General features: G+C 45.3%; 1 protein-coding gene across 42 annotated transcripts in view; it reads left to right on the top strand.

Annotated features, from left to right (window-relative positions):
- The window catches only part of LOC103347106 (uncharacterized), a 619502-nt gene that overhangs the window by 170351 nt on the left and 428158 nt on the right, over positions 1–20993 (top strand). For 35 of the 42 annotated variants that reach the window (XR_011383700.1, XR_011383690.1, XR_011383692.1 and 32 more), the window contains 2 exons: positions 1356–7775; positions 8317–14589. The exons of 3 other annotated variants lie outside the window; for them this stretch is intronic. The gene's annotated coding sequence lies outside the window, so the exon portion shown is untranslated. The remainder of the gene's footprint in view (positions 1–1355; positions 7776–8316; positions 14590–20993) is intronic. 4 more of the 42 variants (XM_070061476.1, XM_070061478.1, XM_070061480.1 and 1 more) reach the window with 1 other exon arrangement.

Consider the following 20993-nt stretch of genomic DNA (forward strand, 5'->3'; position numbering starts at 1 on the left):
AGGAAAGCAAGGTTGAGGGCAGAGTCTGGCCCCAGGTTTTGGAGCCAGTGAAAGGTCACCACAAAAACAAACAAACAAACAAAAAAACTGGATTTCATTGTTTTTTTTACTGCGGTATAGTATTCTAAAGAGTACATATCCCATAATTTCTTTATCCAGTCTACCGTTGATGGGCATTTAGGTTGGTTCCAGGTCTTAGCTATTGTGAATTGAGCTGCAATAAACATTAGGGTGCAGACCCCTTTTTTGTTTGCCAATTTAAATTCCTTTGGGTAAATTCCAAGGAGTGGGCTGGGCTGGGTTGAATGGTAGGGTTATGTTCAGGTGAAACCAGTATCTTTTAAACATTTCTTTAAAGAAACCCCGAAATTACACATGTTTCTAGGGCACCACTTAATGGGCAGGCAGCATCCTTTGCGTATGTGCATTCGCACAGATGATCCCCATAGCGTTGGCTGTTTTCACGCTGCTTCTGTGTTATGTTTAAACTTCAAGTGGTCATGGTCATTTGTCATTTCCCTTTTGTCCTCTAGGCTTTGTTTTATTCCTGAAAGCCCTTCTCCAATCGGGAATGCCAGGATCACACTGGTGCTGAGAGTCCTGGGTTTTCAATGTGGGAGGCCTAAGACACATGGTTTCTAGTTGTTTCTCAATGAGTCAGTGAGCCCGTCCTCTAGATAGCTACATTGGCCTCTAGGACAAGGGAGTTATAGGTAGAGCCAGCTCTGTAATAGGGCATAGTGTTCAGGGTCTGGGCCTGGCTTCTGTAAGTCCCCAAACATCCTCCTTGAAGTCCATTCCTGGTAGGGTTGTCCATCCAGCCTGATGGCATGTATGTGTACTGTCTGCGTGGTGAACTGAGAGCACAGTGTGAGGGAATGTTCTTAGGTTAGAGGTCAGCTTCTGCCAGACCCATTGGCAGCTGAGATTCTAAGCTCTGACTTAACCAAAAGATGGGTTTTCCTTCTAGTGAACATCTTTGGAAAGAGCGTTCAGCTCCCTAATGAGCTACCTGTTGCCATAGGTAGTTCAGTGACATGTCCCTGGTGATTGGTGTTGCCATGGACCCATGGACATGGCAGTGAAGGGATTTCCTGGGTGTGTACACACTCAATATTGCCAATACTGGAGGGAAGGCCCAAATGGCCTTTAGACAAAGGAAGTAAATGTGTGTATGTGTGTGGTTGTGTGTGCTTTGCTGTGTATCTAACTTATTTGTACATGTACACTTTCTTGTTATACTCTCATACATGTGGGATCAGGTGTTTTTATGCTTTACTTATTCCTGTGATGTACATGTTTGTATGTATTTGTGTTTGTAGAAATAATGTTGTTAATGTATTCTTTTCTCCTAGGGAGTTGAAGCATCCTGGATGCAAGAATGCAGGTAAACGAACCATTTTCTATATGTTTATGGAGTGGTACAAGTAGTCAGACAGTTAAGCATGTATCTTTAGGGGTCTGTTCAATGTCTATGTACATTTTCATAAGTGTATATAGGCCAGGATTTCTACAAGAGCACTATTTTAGTTATGAATACCATACAGAACAGAACCTGCCAATCATGGGCCAGAAATGTGCAACCCTGGCTGGGTTGAGGTCATAGGAGCCCTTGGCTGACCATCTCCCTTCCTGCACAAGAATGTGTGGGCCATAAACATCCAAGAAGACCCTCAGAAGTCCCAAGTTATCCTCAGGGCACTCTCACGTGGCAGACCTGTGCCACCAGCCTTATGTCACCAGAACTCAGGTCTTCATGGACTACCTCCAAGTCAGCCTCAGAACATAGCTCTCTGTGTGAGGAAATTCTCCACAGAGAGGGCTAGCTTCAGTTCTGTTGGCATCTGAGTTGCTCAGACTCGTGGCTGATTCAAAGGATGTGTTTTTCTTTTGATGGAAAGAGTGGCCATCTTTCCACCAAGATTCAGATCCCTGTTGTCATGGCTGTTTTGGTGGAAAGGCCCTGGTGATTGGTGTGCACTAAGGGGCCCTGGAATGGGCAGTGAAGGGCCTCCAGGTGTGTTATACCCCAAGCTTGCCAGTGAGACGTGGAGGGCCCAATGCCTGGACAATTAGATTATATAGACTATACGTGTATCTAAGTGTGTCAGATTGTGTGTACTCCCCAGTGTTGTGTGTGTAGTTATTTGTATATGTACATTGTCTTGTTATAGAATCATGGATATAATACTCATGGATTTATTTCTCTGTTACTTACTTTGGAAACATATGTTTGCATGTATTTTTGAGTATATACAGCTCTAGAAATAATGGCCATAGTATATTCTTCCCTTCTGCAGTGTCAGATTATCCCATATAGCTCCACAGTTAAAGGAACCACTGTCTGTTCTGTAGACCAATAGGAGTACATACACAGTTATGTACACTTCCTCCTCAGTTTGTTCAGTACATGCACACATTTACAGATGTGTGTGTAATGCGTATTTGTCTAAGAGTTTTAACTTTTGTTGTGGATACGATATGTGTTTCCACCTGTCAATGTAGAAGCAAGGGACTTCTGGAAAGATTAATGGCCTGGGGACTGGGGATGACCCATGGCCTTGCTCCTGTCTTCTGGCTATGTCCATGGGCAACATACATGTGCACACACGTCCAACAGTTTTTCCAAGTGTCTTGGCCTATAATTAGTGGGTCCTAAAATAGACAGTCTCCTTATGCATCCACCTGGGCTTTCAGACCAGACATCCAGCCTGTGACCTGGTGAGGGGTATCTTTCACATGGGGGGTGTTGTCTGTAAAGGGTGTTGTCAGCCATGGGTCCTGAGCGCCTCAGGTGTGGGAGGCGTACAGCATGTGGACTCCAGGTGTTTCCAAGAGAGTCAGTGAGCTGGCCCTGCAGTTCTCCTGGGCAGTATCTCTAGGACATGCTGCTTTGGCCAGAGCTGGCTTTCCCAGAGTGTGTAGCCTTCAGGCCTGTGCCATTTCCTGGTCTCTTTGAAGTCCCCAAACAACCCCATTTTGGTTGCACTGTGACAGGACCATCCCTCCAGCCTCATGCCATCTGACCTGGTGCCTAGGTTTACTACCTACAAGGTAACCTCCCCAGAAACACGGATTAGGGGGAGAGGCCAGACTTCACCTACCCTTGTTGACCCGGGAGTCTTTAAGTGCCACAAGTTTTCAAAATGTGGGTTTTCTTTCTGGAAAAGAGTGGCCAACAATCCACTGATGTTGAGGTCCCTGGTTTCAGGGCTGATGCACTGACACGTCCATGGTGATTAGTGTCATCCCATGGTCAATGGAACTATCAGCAAGGATCTCTCTGGGTGTTTCTGACCCCCATGCTTTCCAGCACAGAAGAGGAGGGCTCAGTGGCCCCTCTGTGAAGAGCTTGAGTGTGTGTGTCCAATTCTGTATGAGCTCTTTGGGGCTGTGTATATTAGTTTTGTAAGCCCAATGTGTTGTGAACGTCAGGTATGTGGATGTTACAGATTGGTTTCTATCTGTATTTATTTCTAGGATACATGTTTTATGTATTTGTGGTGTGCACATTTGTAAATTAAAGGTTGTCCTGACTTCCTCCTTCCTTTGAGAGGGAAGCATCCCAGAAGGAAGGATGCAGCTTTACAAGTAAAAAACAACTTTCTTTTTCTTTTTTTAAAAAAGATTTGTTTATTGAAAGCAGCACTAGAGAGAGGAGAGAGAGATACAGAGAGAGAGAGAGAGAGAGAGAGAGAGAGAGAGAGAAATCTTCATCCACCATTTCACTCCCATGGTGGCTGCAACAGCCAGGGCTGGACCAGATAGAAGCCAGGAGCCAGGAGTTTCATCCAGGTTTTCCATGAGTGTGTAGGAGCCCAAACACTTGGGACATTTTCTGCTGCTTTCCCAGGCACATTAACAGGGAGCTACATCAGAAGTGGAGCAGGGGCTAATGCTGTGGCATAGTGGTTAAAGTCACCTCTTGTAGTACCTGCATCCCATATAGGTGCCCATTCAAGACCTGGCTGCTTCACTTCTGATCCAGCTTCCTACTATGGCCTGGGAAAACGGTGGAAGATGGCCCAAGATGGAAGATTCTCTATCTCTCACTCTCACTCTCTCTCTTTCTCTCTCTCTGCCTATGCCTATACCTATGCCTATGCCTCTCTGAAACTCTGCCTTTCAAATAAATAAATATATTAAAAAAGTGGAGCAGCTGGGACTTGAACTGGCACCCTTATGGGATGCCGGCACTACAGGCAGCAACTTTACCCACTACACCATAGTGCAGCCCCACAATATTATTTTTCAAAGTATAGAGGTATTTATAAAGTTATATATGTGTCTTTAAACATTCATTCAGTACTTTCACACATTTCCTTAAATACATCAAGGGAGGAATGTGCCTAAAAATGTTACTTTTGCTACATATCCCTTGCAGCACTCAAATTCCCATTAATGAACCAAGAGTCATCCGGAAATCTCGTTGACATGAGATCCAGGGACTCATGGCTGATCTAGATGCTCACTCTGTCCCTATCTCCTGATCTTAGATGATGCATAGACAGCTCACATCCCTGTGCCCTCCAACAAGGGAGATAACCCACTCACCAGCAGAAGGTCCTTTATTAGACCCATTCTTGTGCTCCTACCTGGTTTTTGATGCTTTATCCTCAGCCTCTGGTGTAGGGGTTTGTTGTCTCCCACATGTCCCATTCGAATAGCCAGTAAACCAGCCACAGGTCCATAATGCCCCTCCAAGCACATGAGAAGCTTAACAGGAGTGGTTTCCAGGAAGTTACTTCTCTAGCCTCCTGCTCACTGTGTCTGAGGCTATAGCTCCTGTTCCACCCACTGTTATCCCTTTTAGACTTGCTGCCTCTGAACTATCTGCACCATGCACAAGTGCATGAGGAGGCCAGCCCAGTGCCTCCTCTGCATGCCATGCCTATGTTTCTGAAGTCACAGGTGCACACCATGCCATCCATGAATCCTGCCAACCAATGCCTGGACAGTTTGGGGAGAGATCACCTGTGCATGCTTATAGGGTATCAGAGGCTTGAAGAGCTTGTATGATATTAATCTTGTCTTTTGCTAACAAGCGATGCCATGTGTATGTGTTTGTGTGTTGGGGGGCAGGGCTAAGATGCAGCTGTGGGGGTCAGTGTTGTGGCACAGCAGGTTATCCTGTCACCTGGAATGCCGGTATCCCATATGGCCACCAGTTTATGACCGGTTGCTTCACCTCCTACCCAGCACCTTGCTAATACACTTGGAAAAGCAGTGGAAGATGGCCCAAGTGCCTGGGCCCCTGCACCCACGTGGGAGATCCAGATGAAGCTCCTGGCTTCTGCCTTTGGCCTGACCCAATCCCAGCTGTTATGGCCATTTGGAGAGTGAACCACCAGTAGATGGAGGATCTCTCTCTCTCTCTCTCTCTCTCTCTCTGACTCTGCCTTTCAAATAAATAAATAAATCTTGAAAAAGAAAGATGCAGCTGTGGGCCTGGCTCAGCCATTCCACCAATGGGTGTCCCTGGACAGTGAGCAGTAGAACATCCCCAGGCTCCAGGGAGCCAGAGTTCATTCATGAACTCCTGGTTTGTGAGTATAAGATCATCATTTTGTTTTCCAAGCCACCCATCCTGTAGTGTGTGTGTATGTGTGTGTGTAAATCTTTAATTGCTCAGGAATTGGATTCATGACATTATATGGATAACAGTTTTTTTTCCTGTACATTAATTTTTATATATCAGCAAAGAAAATTCAAAGAGTACTTTTGCTTAGAGAGTTTATTTCCAAGGTAGTGCATTTAAGGACAAGGGCAAATCAGTAAGATGATCCTTGTCCATTCTGTGTCAAACACAAGGGATTGTGGTAAGCCAGCTGTTTATGCTTGAACTTGGCAAAACTCATTTCTGCTGGAGTTGTGGACCTAGGTGAACCTGATCTTGCATGTACCTGTTTGATAGTCTAAGGGATTCAAAATGCATAGCACTCACTAACTAAAGCTAACTAACTAAAAACCATTCTGGTAACTGAAACCAAATTTTTCTGAAATAAGACTGATGTAAAAGTAAAGTGAAAATTACTAATTCTAAACTCAAATGCCACAAATATAAATAAAAAACCAAAACTCCTAAATTTTGTGATTCAAATAAACCAAAAGAAACTAAAACTTAATGATCCTATGAATGAAATGGTGACCGATAAAGACAGGCTAACCAGTCACTCAGAGAAAAGAATTTTGTAGACATCATAGAAAGTAACTGCATAATCTCAGAGATTCTGATACTGACTCTTCATAGAAAGGGATTTTATAAATCTAGATTTGCAAAGTTGGGGGCCATTGTTTCCTTATATAACAGGCCTTCCTATGGAGTAGCAATGATCCGGTTAAGTTGAAAGAGGGGTTTTCAGAGGGGAATCTCATATGGAATAATGGTAAATTGCAGAGCCAAGAAATCAGGTGTCATGTTTTCCAGCATTGCACAAAAACAACTGAGAGAAGCTATGTGAAGACAAGTCTTTCTGAATCCTATTGCTCATGCAGAATTCCCAAAACCAAATTTTCTATTAAAAGGAACAAAACCAGAATCTTGGTGGCAATATGCCCATCCCCATATAAAAGTACTAGAGGGAGGAATCAGTAATAAAGAGAGAGAAAGTACTCTCTGATACATGAAAACACTTCCATCTTTGTGTAATTTGTGTTCTCGGCGGGGTAGTTTTCAGGATGAGGGAGACATGGTTGAGACAATGATACCAAGCATGGAAGGACATGATACTAAGAATCAGGGAAGCTCAGAAATGAATGGGCAGACTCAGGAAAGAAGGAGGAAAACAGGAAAAACTAACATCACCCATGAAATGCAAACCAGAAGAAACACAAACAGATCTGTGCCTTTCAGGAAACAGAAGGTGAGAGAGGAAATATACAGAATAGGAGCTTGACCAAAGATTTCAGAAGATGAGAGAGGAATACCAGAAGTTGAATACCTGCATGTGTATGAATGAGATTGCTGGAAGAGGAAAAACCAATGCAATGATCTAAAGCTAATAATTATAATTCAGACTGTTTCCGGAAATGACAATATGCTCTCAAACTCCTCCTTCACAGAAAACTGGGTCATACTTTGAGTGAGTGAAGCCATTTATAGCCTAGTAAAATCTGGGAATTATATGAAAAATATTCAGAGATCTAGAATACAGGGATGAGTAACATAGAAGGGAATGAAAATGATCCAGCTGGTCTGGGTTGGGAGGAAAAAGAAGACAATATTTAAGATGCTCAAGAAGAGCCAAGAACTTTGTGCCATCCAAGCTGCCATTAGGTGAAAAATAACATTGGCATCCAAGACTTTGTGAGAGATCTTGGGTGAGATGGACCCCATGATCCCTTCCAGAGGAAGGAACAGACGTGAGACAAAAACCCTAGAAAGTCATTACTGTAAGGACAGATTTTAACAGCCAACCTGGCAGTGACTTTGCTCAGTGAAGACCAAATGAGATTCCTCTCGAGGGAGTGATGATGGTGGTACTCCCTAGGGTGACTGCTCTCTGATCATTTTAAGTTCTGCCTTTGCTAAAGGTGTTTTCTTATGATGTATTTATTTTACAGAAAAGCATGTAAAGATCAACTAGTACTAGGTGAAAGAATTTAATATAAAGTTCGCAGAGGACTGGTGAGGAGGGATGTGGCTGATGTTGGGTCTCCTGTGTAGTTCAAGTTTCCGATGGTGTGGGAAACTCCAGCTCCTCTGATTGCCAGGACTCCACACTGCAGACTTCTGAGCAGCTAAAGATGTCTGCAAGAAAGACACAGGAGCAGGGGTCAGTGGGGAGGACAGGGATGAGGCTGGGGTGGGGACAGTGGGGTGGGTGTGCAGCTCTCAGAAGGCTCCTGTGCCCTGGGAGGTAACCGTAGGTCCTGAACTGCACAGCAGTCAGGGCCATGGGGGCACTGAGGCCCATTTGGATGGGGTGTGGATGTCCTACAATTGTGAATTCCCCTAGGCACTCACCTGGGCAGCCTTCATGGGACTGGCCGCTTTGGCAGTGAACCTGATGCACAGGAAGGGGGAGGTCTCTTGGCCCCTGGGATTACAAATCCAAGGCCTACTCCCCTGGGTCTTGTGAGGAGCAGGAGGTCTGATGACACAGAATGGGAGTCCTGACCCTGCCCACTCAGTCCTTACCCCACAGGTCTGGGGCCTGTGAGCTGCATGTTAATTATGGACAACTGCACAGAGCCTTTGGTTTCCTTCCTTAATCTTGTAGAAGTTCTTTCTATCCTCCCTGTAAAAGTCATCTCAGAGATTTTATTGGCAAAGAATTATTCTGTGGCATTAAAACCCCACCATTATTGCTTTAGTATATTTTGGCATGGAACATGTGATGGAAGACTTTCTTTTGAAGACATACAGCCAATGCGTATTTGTAATTGAAGTATAAATTAGAGCACAAATGAGAAGAACAGAGGGGCTTGGGGCCCTGCTCCTGCCAATCTTCGAAGTGAGCTTTGCCTTGAATTGCTGGCAAGTTTTTGAATTTTTTTTTTTTTTTTGACAGGCAGAGAGAAAGGGGCAGATAGAAAGGTCTTCCTTTTCCGTTGGTTCACCCCTCAGTGGCCGCTGTGGCTGGTGTGCTACGGCTGGCGCACTGCACTGATCTGAAGCCAGGAGCCAGGTTCTTCCTCCTGGTCTCCCCCATGCGGGTACAGGGCCCAAAGACCTGGGCCATCCTCCACTGCACTCCTGGGCCACAGCAGAGAGCTGGACTGGAAGAGGAGGAACCGGGACAGAATCAGGCGCTCCGACTGGGACTAGAACCGGGTGTGCCGGCACTGCAGGCAGAGGATTAGCATATTGAGCCATGGCACTGGCCCAAATGTTTGAATTTGACAGGTACATAGGAAATTTTACACCCAGAAAAATAAAGCAATCAACGTATAAAAAAGGCTCTAAGAAAGGAGGCTGAGGTCCCCAAAAGGCCTGGAGCTCTTGTGTTCTGTGCTGGCTCCTAGTTGGTGTCAGGATGGGCTGGGAACCCACAAGGATACAAAGGTGAGTGCAGTGGGCTCTCTTCCTGGTGTGAAAAGACACCCAAAGGCACCTCTCTCTGTCTCACCCTCTTCCTAATCGTCCTGAGTTTGAAGAGGTCAGGGATGACCCACAGTGTCTCCCCACACCTGTGAAACTGCCTGTTGACTTTGGGTTGGGCAGGTGGGGATGCACCCTGTAGTGGGAGATGTTCAACAGTTCTGGGGGCTTTCCCCAGAAACAACACAACTAACATCCCCCTCCGAAGTCATTTGCATGCCAATCCTGCTAGCATCTCCAGCCTTTCCTTCAGATGAAAGCAGCTACTGGGGGCTCAGCCTGGGAGCCCTAAGGGCTGCCATGGAATGGGGATGTGTCCCTGGAACCACCTCTGGGTGCATCTTTCACTCACCTGCGTGGATCCTGAACATCCATTCATCACTCTCCAGGTCAGGCTCGACGGCAGCCTCTCCACCTCTGGGCTCCAGTTTGTTGGCTTCCCTGAGGTGTCAAAAGAATGTGAAGCAATGGAGTCCATGTGCCCTTACTTCCCTGACCCCCGTCTACCTGCTCCAAACTCACATTTCCTGATCTTCATCGAGGTCCTCCATGTCCTGTAGACTTTCAGGGTAGTTAACGTCAAGGGAACATGTGGACAGCTGGAAGGAGACAAGTATGTTTCCTGAAACAGGCGTTAAGGAAAAGCCCTGTCCTGGGGGACATGGAGGCCAGAGTCAGACTTCCCTGGAGTCCTCCCTCCATTGACACTGGGACCCTGCCTGCCTGTCCCCAGCCAAGTTCCCTGTGTGGGCAGTCGGGTTGCTCAGTACCGTTTCATAGTGCAGTGTGGGGGTGAGGAGTGAGGGCAGGGCTGATGAAGGGAGAGGGGAGGGCTGCAGAGAGACTGGACCAGCATCCACAGTGCAAGGACATCCACTGCCTGAATGCCACCAGGTCCTTCAGGATGCGAATCATCCACTGTGGTGAGGAGGGAATGTGGGAGAAGCAGGACCAGGTGCTTGTGAGCAAGCAAGCAAGAGAGTCAGAAAAAAATAAAAGAGGAATCACTCACCCCTAGATCGCCGCTGCCAAGATAACTTTCAGATTCTGCCAGGTTGCCTTCTGTGTGCACCAGAGGAGAGAGAAGGAAAGGGGAGAATTAGGCTTGAGGTGAGGACTCGGATCCCTGCTGCTGGTTAGATGATGTAGGCCAACCTTGGACCCCATGTCTGTATCCTTATCCCAGGCCTAGATGGCTTCACCTCTGTAATGAGTGAGAGGATCTGAACTCTGACTTCTTCTTCCAGCCCTCAGATTCCCATCACTGTGCCTAAGAAGTGTCACCTTGTTCCTCCATAGGTAGCCACTGGGTCGATGTGTGCAACTCATTGTTTTCCATCCCTCGTGTTTCCCTTCCTCTATTTTGTCTCATAACTCTTGTCCATTTCCTTTGTCCTTGTCATCTACCAATCACATTATTGTCTGATATGGGAGCTCTGGAGGCCGAGATAAAGATATACTGCCACCTGGGGCTGGCATTGTGGAGGAGCAGGTTCAAGCGCCACCTGTGGGGACCCCTCCATGGGATCCCTGGTTGGTGTCCCTGCTCCTCCACTTCTGATCCAGCTACCTGCTAAAGTGCCTCAGAAAGCAGTGTAGGATGTTTCGTGCTTGGGCCCTGCCAGCTGTTTGGGAGACTCTGATGGAGTTTTGGACTCCTGATTCGGCCTTGTCCAACCTGCTCATTGAGGTTCTATGGGGACTGAGCCAGTGGATAGAAGATTTCACTCTGTTTTTCCCTCTCTGTCTATAACTCCGCCTTTCAAGTAAGTAAATAAATCTTTAAAAAACATATTGCCACGAACAACAATATATCTATAGATCACTTCTTAGGTGGGAAACAAGTGTCATGGATGCTTGTTGGGCCTTGGGAAGGTAATGAGGACCAACCCCATATGTCTGGGGTAACCTCATGGAGTTTGGAAATATTGAATCATCACAAGAATCCCATGTTTCCTGATCCAGTTGAAAAGATGACCCAAAGAGGAGAGGAAATTTAATTTGTTCAAATTCTGGTAGTCGGCCAAGGAGGCAACAGGGTATCCACAGCAGGTGTATTCTTGGCCATATCAATAAATGGGACTTGCTAGGGTTTTCCTGAGCAGTGGGAGGACTGGGAGGTAGGACATTGGCAGGCCTGAGGACAGGGAACGTGCTAGGCATGACTGGAGGGGGAAAAAGGCTGTGTTTGAAGCAGTGCATCTGAGGGGAACAGTGATGCCCAGTCCTGCTGCCCAGAGGCCCTCCACTGAGCCCAGTGCATTCCAGGAGATGAGGTCAGCAGGACCGCGTGTGTGTCCAGCCCAGGATCCCCTAACACACATCCTCTGGGCAGCCTGTACAGCTATGCAGCGTCTCCAGTAGGTTCTGGATAATGGCCTGTCACACAGTCTACTCCAAACACTAGACTTGGATGAGATGTGGAAGCCAAGATGAACCCAGAGTAATGCTTGGCCCTCACAACTCTAAGATGCTGGCGCCTCCCCAGTCAGCCCAGAGCAAGTATTCTTTAACTCAACTGACCCTGGGTGTGTGTGTGTGGGGGGGGTGCTCTTCTTCCTTCTGCCCTGAGCTGAGGATGAAGCAAGGAGCCCTTACTGAGACACAATGGCAGCACCTTGCTCTTTGACCTTCAACCTTGTAAGAAAGAAATTTCTGTTCCTGATTAATTACCGAATCTCAGGTATTACGTTGTGGCCAGAAATGGACGAAGACAATGGTCAGTGCAAAACCCAGACATCTCTTGTGTTCAATTCGAAGGTAGTGCTGTCCTGTCACAATGCAGTGGATTTGATCTTTGCAATGGCAAAGCCAGGGGTGGTCAGTATTAAAGCAAATGTAAAGTTTTAAATAGTAAAGCAAGAAATGATAGTTAACAATTTCTATTGCTCCAATCCCATAGGTATAAAACCTCTTCCTACTCTATAATTAATATAAAAAAGAACAAATCAGACGTCTACATACAATGTCTTTTTTCCTCCTGAGTTCCTATGTCCTCTCAGAGTCCAAAGCAGTGGGTAACCCAAGCATTGCCCTAATTTGACCCTCTGGTCTTTGTGGGTGTTGCTCCTACCTGAAGAGGCTTCATCGTCACTGGTATAGTCAGAAACGCTCTGTAAGACCCAATCTTGAGAGACACAAACACAGACAATAAGTGTTCACAGAGAGTCTTGCCCGTTCCTCCCCTGGATTGCTCAGCATGACCCTGCCCCTTCTCTGTGCTCTCAGCCCCTTCCTGGGCTCTGTGGACCTGACCTTCAGGCAGACATTGACCACAGCTTCAAGCCTTCCAGGGAGGGAGAGGAGCTGACGGCACCACCTCTCAACGTCTCACTTTCCCTAGTGCACTGAAATATGATGACTCCAGCCTGCATCTGAAACCCCCCACTTTTTTATATACATATTCCTGTAACCATGCAGCAATACCTCTGTGATTGTTTTTTTATAGAGAACTGATAGTGGCTTCAGAGGAACATAACTAGGGTAATACACACAAACTGCCAAACTTGTACACTCAGAACTGTAACACATGGGAGCCCACAGAGATAAAGCCCACCCCCATGCACAAGCCAGTATCTTCCAGGGACCCCAGAAAATGATCATTACCCTTTATCAGGAAGTTAATTTCCCACCAGCGCACTCCAAGTCCTCTGTCATAGCAGGAATTGGGCATCAGGTGGCCTTCCACACTAAAGCCCCCAAGATAGTCCCATCTGTGCTGTCATCTGGACTATTCGTACTATAGGGAGTAAGTGATTCCCGAATACATACCACTTGCTGTTTGTATTGAGATCACCTGTAATTAGAAAATGGCACCATGAGGGTCTGAACACTCTGTGTCCCTTTGCACCTGTCTTTAATGCCCTTGGTGACACTGGGAAACCCCATGTGAAAGAGTGGTCCTATGGAGGGAACCCAAAGACGTGAGCAGAGTGATCACACTCACTCCAGGAGGCATGAGCTCTTCATGGGGGATGTGTCTCTCCAGTCCACTGTGGTTGGAAGTCACAAAATTCCTTTCAAAAGAGGAGAAGTGCTGCAGAGAAAAGCTTGCTGTGGTCCAGTCCTGACAGTCATTTTGTCCCTGTGTCCCGCGTCAGCTCTCTGTCGGTGTAAACTCTCCCTCTCAGTGGCCCTCACCGTGCACAGGGTGTATCATGGACCCTATCCATGGTCAGGTTTTCTTCTCTTCGTATGGTTGAGAAAGGAAGAAGCCGAGGAAGGAACATTTCTGTTTTAGAGGAAGGCGGGGGCCCTTACCTCAGTGTACTCTGGAGTTTCTTTATCCTCCGTGTCACCAGGAAGCTCCTCCCATGCATCCTCCAGGGGCACTAAAAGGACATATGGTGACTGTCAGTACACTGGTGCACCAGGGAGTATTGGTGGAAATGGGCATGGGGCGAGGGTTAAGGTGAAGGAGAAGAATGTGAAAGACCTGAGAAACAGAGCCTTAAGCTTTCTAGCTCAAGGCAGCTTCATTCATGGGAACTATTTGGGGCCAATACCACCACGGTTGCTGTATTTCAGTAAGAGTCCTGGGACGACTCCTGCATGTTTAGAAACCAAATAAACTGCTACTGTCGTTTTGATGTTTCCCAAGGTCACTACTACTCAGGGGTCAATATCTGTTTATTGTATTTGAATATGTCATCTCTCCTATGAGCTTCTGAACTTAATTAAAAGCACCCGTTATGGGGAGAAGGACTCTGTTGTAGGCAAAGCAACATGTTCATTTATTGCCAATCCCTAGGTACCACACAAGTAAATGAAGAAGAAGTAAAAATGGTGAAATTCCACCATTTAAAAATGAGCACCAGGCATTATGGTAAAACTTTTCTCCTGTTCCTATTGTTTTTATTACCATTATAAATGGTATCTTTATGGATTATAGCATAAGAATTCATTGTATGCAGACAGTGTGTGATGATCAAATCATGTTGACCTTTCCAGCTCGCTAAATATATTTTAAACTGTTTTCATTAGTATTAAATACTTTTCACATATCTTGGGAGTATGTTTCATATCCAGCTAAGCCATGGAATTGTGACCTAACCATCAGACACATGTGGGGTGAGGGTTGAATGAGCTCACTTACATAAAATGTGGAGGGTGATCAGGTTCTTTTTTGTTTTTGTTTTTTGAGAATTGAACCTTGAGCTGTGCATTTGGGAACACTTTTTCTGTGGGAAGTATGTACACATATACACATCCAAGCACTTTCAAAGACATACACGCTCACTCATAAAAACTCACCATACTGGGGCACAGAAACCCCCACCATCTAAATGACATAGCTATTTCCAGAGCCTGCCTTAGATGCCTGTAGCTATGTGCTAGTCTTTCTGGTTTTTGTTTTACCACACCCTCAATCTTTTTAATCCACCAGGAAGCTGGAATCAGGTTGGCTCTCCAGAAGAGAACCGGCAGGAAGGTCCCAGTGTCTCCTCCCTTCAGTTGTTCCTCAGCACCTGAGGCATTCTAGAATACGTACAGTGTCCACTGGATCCTGAGTCCACCTGCAGTCAGAGAAAGGAAGTCACTGTGAGGTCAGATACTGTTTGCACAGGTCTCTTCTCCTGGTGCTGACCTTGGGAAACTTGATGGGATACAGTGCATGAGGCAAATGCCCCAATTAAAGCACAGAGGATACTTGTGTGAAATATGTGAGCTTTTCACAGCCCATTTTACGTGTTCATTTTGGTTGGCAAATGCAACATTCATTTGTGAAAATGAAAACCTGGGGGTTGACCTTGTGGCACAGTGGGTTAGGCTGCCCCCTGTGAGGCAAGGATCCTATATCAGAGCACCAAATCAAGTCCAGGCTGCCCTGCTGCTGCCAGTTCCCTGCTCATGTACCTGGGAAGGCAGTGGAGGATGTCCCAAGTATTTGAGTCCCTTCCAACCAGTGGGAGACCCCCAGATGGAGTTACTGACTCCTGGCTTCCACATGGCCAGGCCCAGCCATTATAGCCATTTGGGAAGGTAACCAGAGGATTTAAGATCTTTGTCTGTCTGTCTCTCTGTTATTCTGCCTTTCAAATAATGAATAAATCTTTTAAATTAGTAAAATATTTAAACTATGCAGAACTGCTCCTGTGGACAATGCCCAGCACCACATCACTTGTAATTGATGCTGTGATTTCAGGAGACCCTCTTGAGTCATGTCTCACTTTATAACAGACATGCCCTGGGCTTCTCCCACAAATAAATTGTGGAAGTCATCTGCAGTATAGGCGTTCAGATTTTCGTATCTGAGAAAAACGTTGCCTGGGCCTGATGTTGTGACACAGTGAATGGAACTGCTGCCTGCAGTGCCAGCAGTCCATCCTGCAGTGCCAGTTTGCATCCTGGTTGCTCAGCTTCCAATACAATGCCATGCTGTTGTGCCTGCGGAGGCATGGAGAATGTCCCCTGTCACTCATGTGGGAGATCTGGATAGTGCACTGGACTCCTGGCTTTGGCCTGGACCAACTCTGGCCTTTGCAGGCATCTGGGGAGTAAACTACTAGATGGAAGATCTTTTGTTCTCTTCCCCTGTCTCTGTGCAACTCTGCCTTTCAAATAAATAAATAAGACTAGTGATTGTATACCAGGAACATTTGTTTCTGTGACCAAAAACCCCAGTCATACCTTGCCAAGAAATGTGACTTCCTCCTCTGCTCTGTCTCTCGGAATCGCTTCCACTAGGTCCTCAGGAGCAGCTAGGAGAACCATGGGGTAACTGTCAGGTGTTGTGGATGAGTTCGGCAGGGAGACTTGCTTGCTATGGACATGGGCCTAGGCTAGGTGGGGATAGTTGTGAGCAGTGAACTACATCAAAAGTTCTGTGCTGCACTCAATAACAGAGCAAGAAAAAGAAAAGCCAGCCCTGCACCCACAAGTAGCAGGAAGGCCACCTGATGTGGGCTTGGAACTGCAAATGTGCCACTGCTGGATCATCCTCCCTGGTAGATGAAAAATCCCAAGAAGAGGAGCAGGAAAGAAATGAGAAGGGAGTTTGGCTTTCTTACTACCAGCAACCAAATCATTATGAAATAGTCAATTTAGAAATAGGCGAATGCCATAGTGCACTGATTCCTTGATGATGCCTCATCTTTGCTCTTGCCCAAAATGGGCGTGGAAATGCCCAAAATGTAGACCATGGAAATCTCCCCATTTTTCTTATTGTGTCCCAAGATCATTTACCTCCATGAATCTACATAAGCAGCTATTTCATTTGCCGTCTTTCTTGTCAGGTATTTTTAAATTGCTGTGGGCAAGTAGACATTTATTATCTGAATCACTTGTAAGTGAAAATTTCAGTGGCATGAATTACTTGGCAGTGCTGTGTAAGCACCACCCCTGTGTGCCCCAACTATTGTCATCATACCCAATCTAAACTCTGCATCTATAAAGGAAGAACTTTACCTTCTCCTCCTTCCATCCCCAACTAATCTGTACTTCCAGTCCCTTTGAATTTGCTTTGTGTAGACATGTCATTGTATTAGAATCATACAGTGTTTGTGTTTCTGTGTCTACTTTATTGCAGTGTGTTGTTTTACCATGTCCTTCCATGGTGTGGTATAAAACTTTACTTCATTTTTATATATTAAAACTCTTCCATTGTGTTCATATACCACATTGTCATTACTCATCCGTTTGTTGATTGGCACAGCTCTGGCCATTGCAGCCATTTGGGGGTGTGAACCAACAGAAGGAAGACCTTTCTCTCTGTCTCTCCCTCTCACTCTCTGTAACTCTCTCAAAAAAAGTAAAATAAAATCTTTACAAAAAAAGGCCAACTTAGATCTATCAAAAAAGTGAAGCAAGTGGACAAGCTGCCACCCTGGAATTCCTGCCTGCAGCTGACAGGTGCAGAGAGCACAGCTGCAGTCAGCATAGCTGAAGCAGTGGTCCTGGAGCCTGTGGCTCACAGCGCACATGCATGGGAGTGTGGATGGGCTCAGAGGCTGAGTGCGCACCTGCTGGAGAACAGACCCAGTGGGGTCCAGTCTCCAGGTCACCCCACTTCTGTATGTTTGTGCTCCACAGGTCCACCAGATTCTCGTGGTGAAGGTCAGAGGAGAACCCCTGTGGGCCCAGGAGAGGGGGAAATACCCATTTGGAAATACTCAGGGGAAAGTGAGCACTGTGAAGTATTCCCAGGTGTTCTTCATAGCAAAGTCACATCCTCCAAGGACACCACCAGAACCTTATGTGACTGGATAGGGGGCATCCAGACAACTCTAGTCCCCACTAGTTTTAGTAAAATAAATAGGGAGAATAGGAGGCTAGGGAAAGGTGAAAGAGGAAAGGTCAGGGACTCGGGTTGGCTTAAAAAGGGGTTGAAACAAGGGTTGATACAAAACTTTCCTTCCCCTACTCCTCACCACCAGTTCAACAGGGCCTCCATGAAATAATAGTGAATTAAAATGGAGACAGCAGTGAGACAGGTATAATTAGGAGTATGAAGGCAAATATAGAGGCCATTGGAAAAGTAATAGAACAGTGGGAATGGAGGCACAGAAGCCTCAGACTGCTATAATTACAGAAATATTCACACAAAGCTCATCTCTCATCCATAATGACACAAAGTCTCCCACAAAGTGGTGGCCATTTCTCATAATGCTTTAGACACCCTTAAATGCTCCTGTTACACACTGGAATAATGCTACTGATCCCAGGTGCTTGCTAGTGTGCACTCTGCAAGGCAGGATGTGATGGCTCTTGTGGTTGGATTCCTACTAACCCTGTAGGAGGCCTGCACTGAGTTTCCAACTCCCAGTTTCAGCCAGGCCCAGCCTAGTTGAGGGCATTTTAGGAGTGATGCAGTGAATGGGAGACTCCCTTTATATCTCTCTTTCTGTCTCTGTGTGCATCTTTAAAACAAAAATAAAACCTGGAAAGGGAGTTAATGAAAGGTATGTTTTAGCAAAGGAAAAGAATAAAAGATTAATTTCATGTAGATATAAATCTAAATGTATTGATATCACATTGGCATAGGCAAAGACTTCATATTAAGACCCGGGAAGCACAGGCAATAAAGGCAAAAATAGACATATGAGATTACATCAAGCTAGGAAGCTTCTGCAGAGTAAAGAAACATTCAACAAACTGACACCATGGGCGAAAATGTTTGCAAATGATACTTCTGATAAAGAATTACTATTTACGATATATAAAGAGCTCAAGAAGCTCAACAGCAATAAAACAAGCAATCCAGTTAAGAAATGAGAAAGGATACGACCAAGCATTTTTCAAAAGATGAATTACAGATGGTCCAAAGAAACATGAAAAGATGCTCAGCATTGCTAGCTGTCAGTAAATTCAAATAAAAATCACAGTGAGATTTTACCTCCCCCCTGTTAGAATGGTTATCATCCAAAAATCAAAAAATAAAAAATGCTGTCAAGGACATGGGGAAAATAGTAGCCTAATACTTGGTGGGAAGGTAAACTAGTACAAGCATTGTGGAAGATAGTATGGCAATTTCTCAGAGATCTGAAAATGGATCTACCACAGGTCCCAGCCATTCTACTCCTGGAAATTTACCCAAAGGAATTGAAATCACTATATGAAAGAGTTGTGTGTATCCCTCTGTCGATAGCACTCAGCTCACAGTGGAGTCAACCCAGATGTCCATCAACTGATGATTGGATGAAGAAATTATGGTGTATATATACATGATGGAATGGTACTCAACCATAAAAAGAATGCAGCCCTGTCTTTCACAAAAATGTAGATGCAACTGCAGACCATTATGCTTAGTGAAATAAACCAGGCCCCAAAAGACAAATATGTTTCCCCAAATTTGTGGTAACATACAGAGTACAAAAAAGTAATGAATATGAGTGAAATTGACATTTTGAGATTTGATTAGTGACCTTATTTGGGCATAGAGTCATTGGAGGATTAACCAGTTAATATGAATTCATATTAGAGGAGCAAGGACTTGTTCCCATATGACTGGCATTTTTACAAGATGAGGAAACAGGTCCAAGATGGAAGGATGCCATGAAATGATGGGAGCAGATTCAGGTGCTTTGGTAGCCACCTAGGAGGCCCAGGATTTCCAGGAAACCAGCAGAAGCTAAGAAGGGACAGGAAAGATTAGTCCTGATGGGTTTCTGTGGGAGGGTGACTATGCATAAACCTAGATTTCTGACACCCAATCTCCAGACCTGTGGGAAAATAAAATATCATGTACTTCAAACTGACCACCAACCAGGCACTTGATTATGGCAGCCTGAGAAAATTATTATCCCTCAACTAACTATTTTGATTGGCATGTAGAGACATTTCAGCCATGAGAGAAACACATTCTTCTCAGGTTCATATGAAGAAGTCTCCAAGGCAGATCAAAGTATGAGCTCTGTCACACAACTGCTCACTTAAAGTAATGTATGTCACACAGCTTGTGCCACTAGGCAACTATGGTAATACAATAGAGTTCAATCAATGAAGATTACTTGGCAAATTTTGCAAGAACTATGGAAGCTAAATAACATACTGTCCAAAACAAATGGGTCAAAGAAGACTGTATAGACATTTTAAACTATTTTGAACCAAGCAAATAAAAACCCCAAATTTGGGTAGCAATGAAGCAGTGCTCAGAAGGAAAATGGAGCCCTTGAGTGAAATACTTTCAAAAATGATGATGATCTAAAATCAAGGGATTCTTACAACCTAGAAAAGTAGGTTGTAAGTAGAAAAGCAATCTGATGTAAATTAGATAAAAAATGAAAAAATAGCAATTTTCTCAGAAATGGATGTAACAGGAAATAGGAAATGGACAGAGTAAAACAAAAAATCATGAATTAGTTTTTTGAAAAAATCCATAAGATTGTGAAGCCTCCGCCTGTCTAAGCACAAGGCAAAAAGAGAAGAAACAATGTCTGGTACTGCAAATGAGAAGGGAATCCTCACCACTGATGGCATGGACAGGAAAAGGAAAAGAAAAAAGTACTTTACATACTGTATGCCCACAAGTAGGTTCAACGAAGCCAGAAATTCCTTCGGAATCAGAAACTACCCAAACTAACCATGGGCCTGAGACTTTGAAGAGAACTTTACAGCTACAAAAGGCAAAAGAAGGTGTCAGGGCCATGTGGATTCATTGGTGAACTCCAGTCAGTTTTACCAAGAAAAATGTCATCCCCATCCAAGCAAGGGGCCATAGTCCTAGGTGTTTACCCAATTAATTTAAAAAACTTTGTCCCCACAGAACCCTGCCACATGACTGTTTCTGGTGGCTTTCTTCCTGATTGCTTAAATTGGAAACCAGGACCAAGAACATTGGCCCATCTATCCAAGGGGGTATAACTCAGTGATGAAAATCATTGAGCAGTCAAGCCACAAAAAGGAGCAGAAGAATTCTTATGTATGTTACCAAATATAATTCCAACTCTAGGAAATTGTGAAAAATAATGACTAAAGAGATAATTTTTTTTTGACAGGCAGAGTGGACAGTGAGCAAGAGAGACAGAGAGAAAGGTCTTCCTTTGCCATTCGTTCACCCTCCAATGGCCGCCGCCGGTCGGTGCACCGCGCTGATCCGATGGCAGGAGCCAGGAGCCAGGTGCTTTTCCTGGTCTCCCATGGGGTGCAGGGCCCAAGCACTTGGGCCATCCTCCACTGCACTCCCAGGCCACAGCAGAGGGCTGGCCTGGAAGAGGGGCAACCGGGACAGAATCCGGCGCCCCAACCGGGACTAGAACCCGGTGTGCTGGCGCCGCTAGGCGGAGGATTAGCCTAGTGAGCTGCGGCACCGGCCGACTAAACAGATATTTAAAATGACCAGTTCTAGGGTCATGTTCTGGGGTCATTCAAGGGTTCTGGAAACATGGGTAAAGATGAATAACTCCTAGAACTGTACCACCAGAACCAACCTTAGTACAGACTTGGGAGTTGAGTCAATGATAACATTTCTTTATTGGTTCAGTCTCCATAACAAATGTACCCTACTAATGGA

The sequence above is a fragment of the Oryctolagus cuniculus genome, chromosome 17 (assembly GCF_964237555.1).
Source record: "Oryctolagus cuniculus chromosome 17, mOryCun1.1, whole genome shotgun sequence".
Taxonomy (NCBI): Eukaryota; Metazoa; Chordata; class Mammalia; order Lagomorpha; family Leporidae; genus Oryctolagus; species Oryctolagus cuniculus.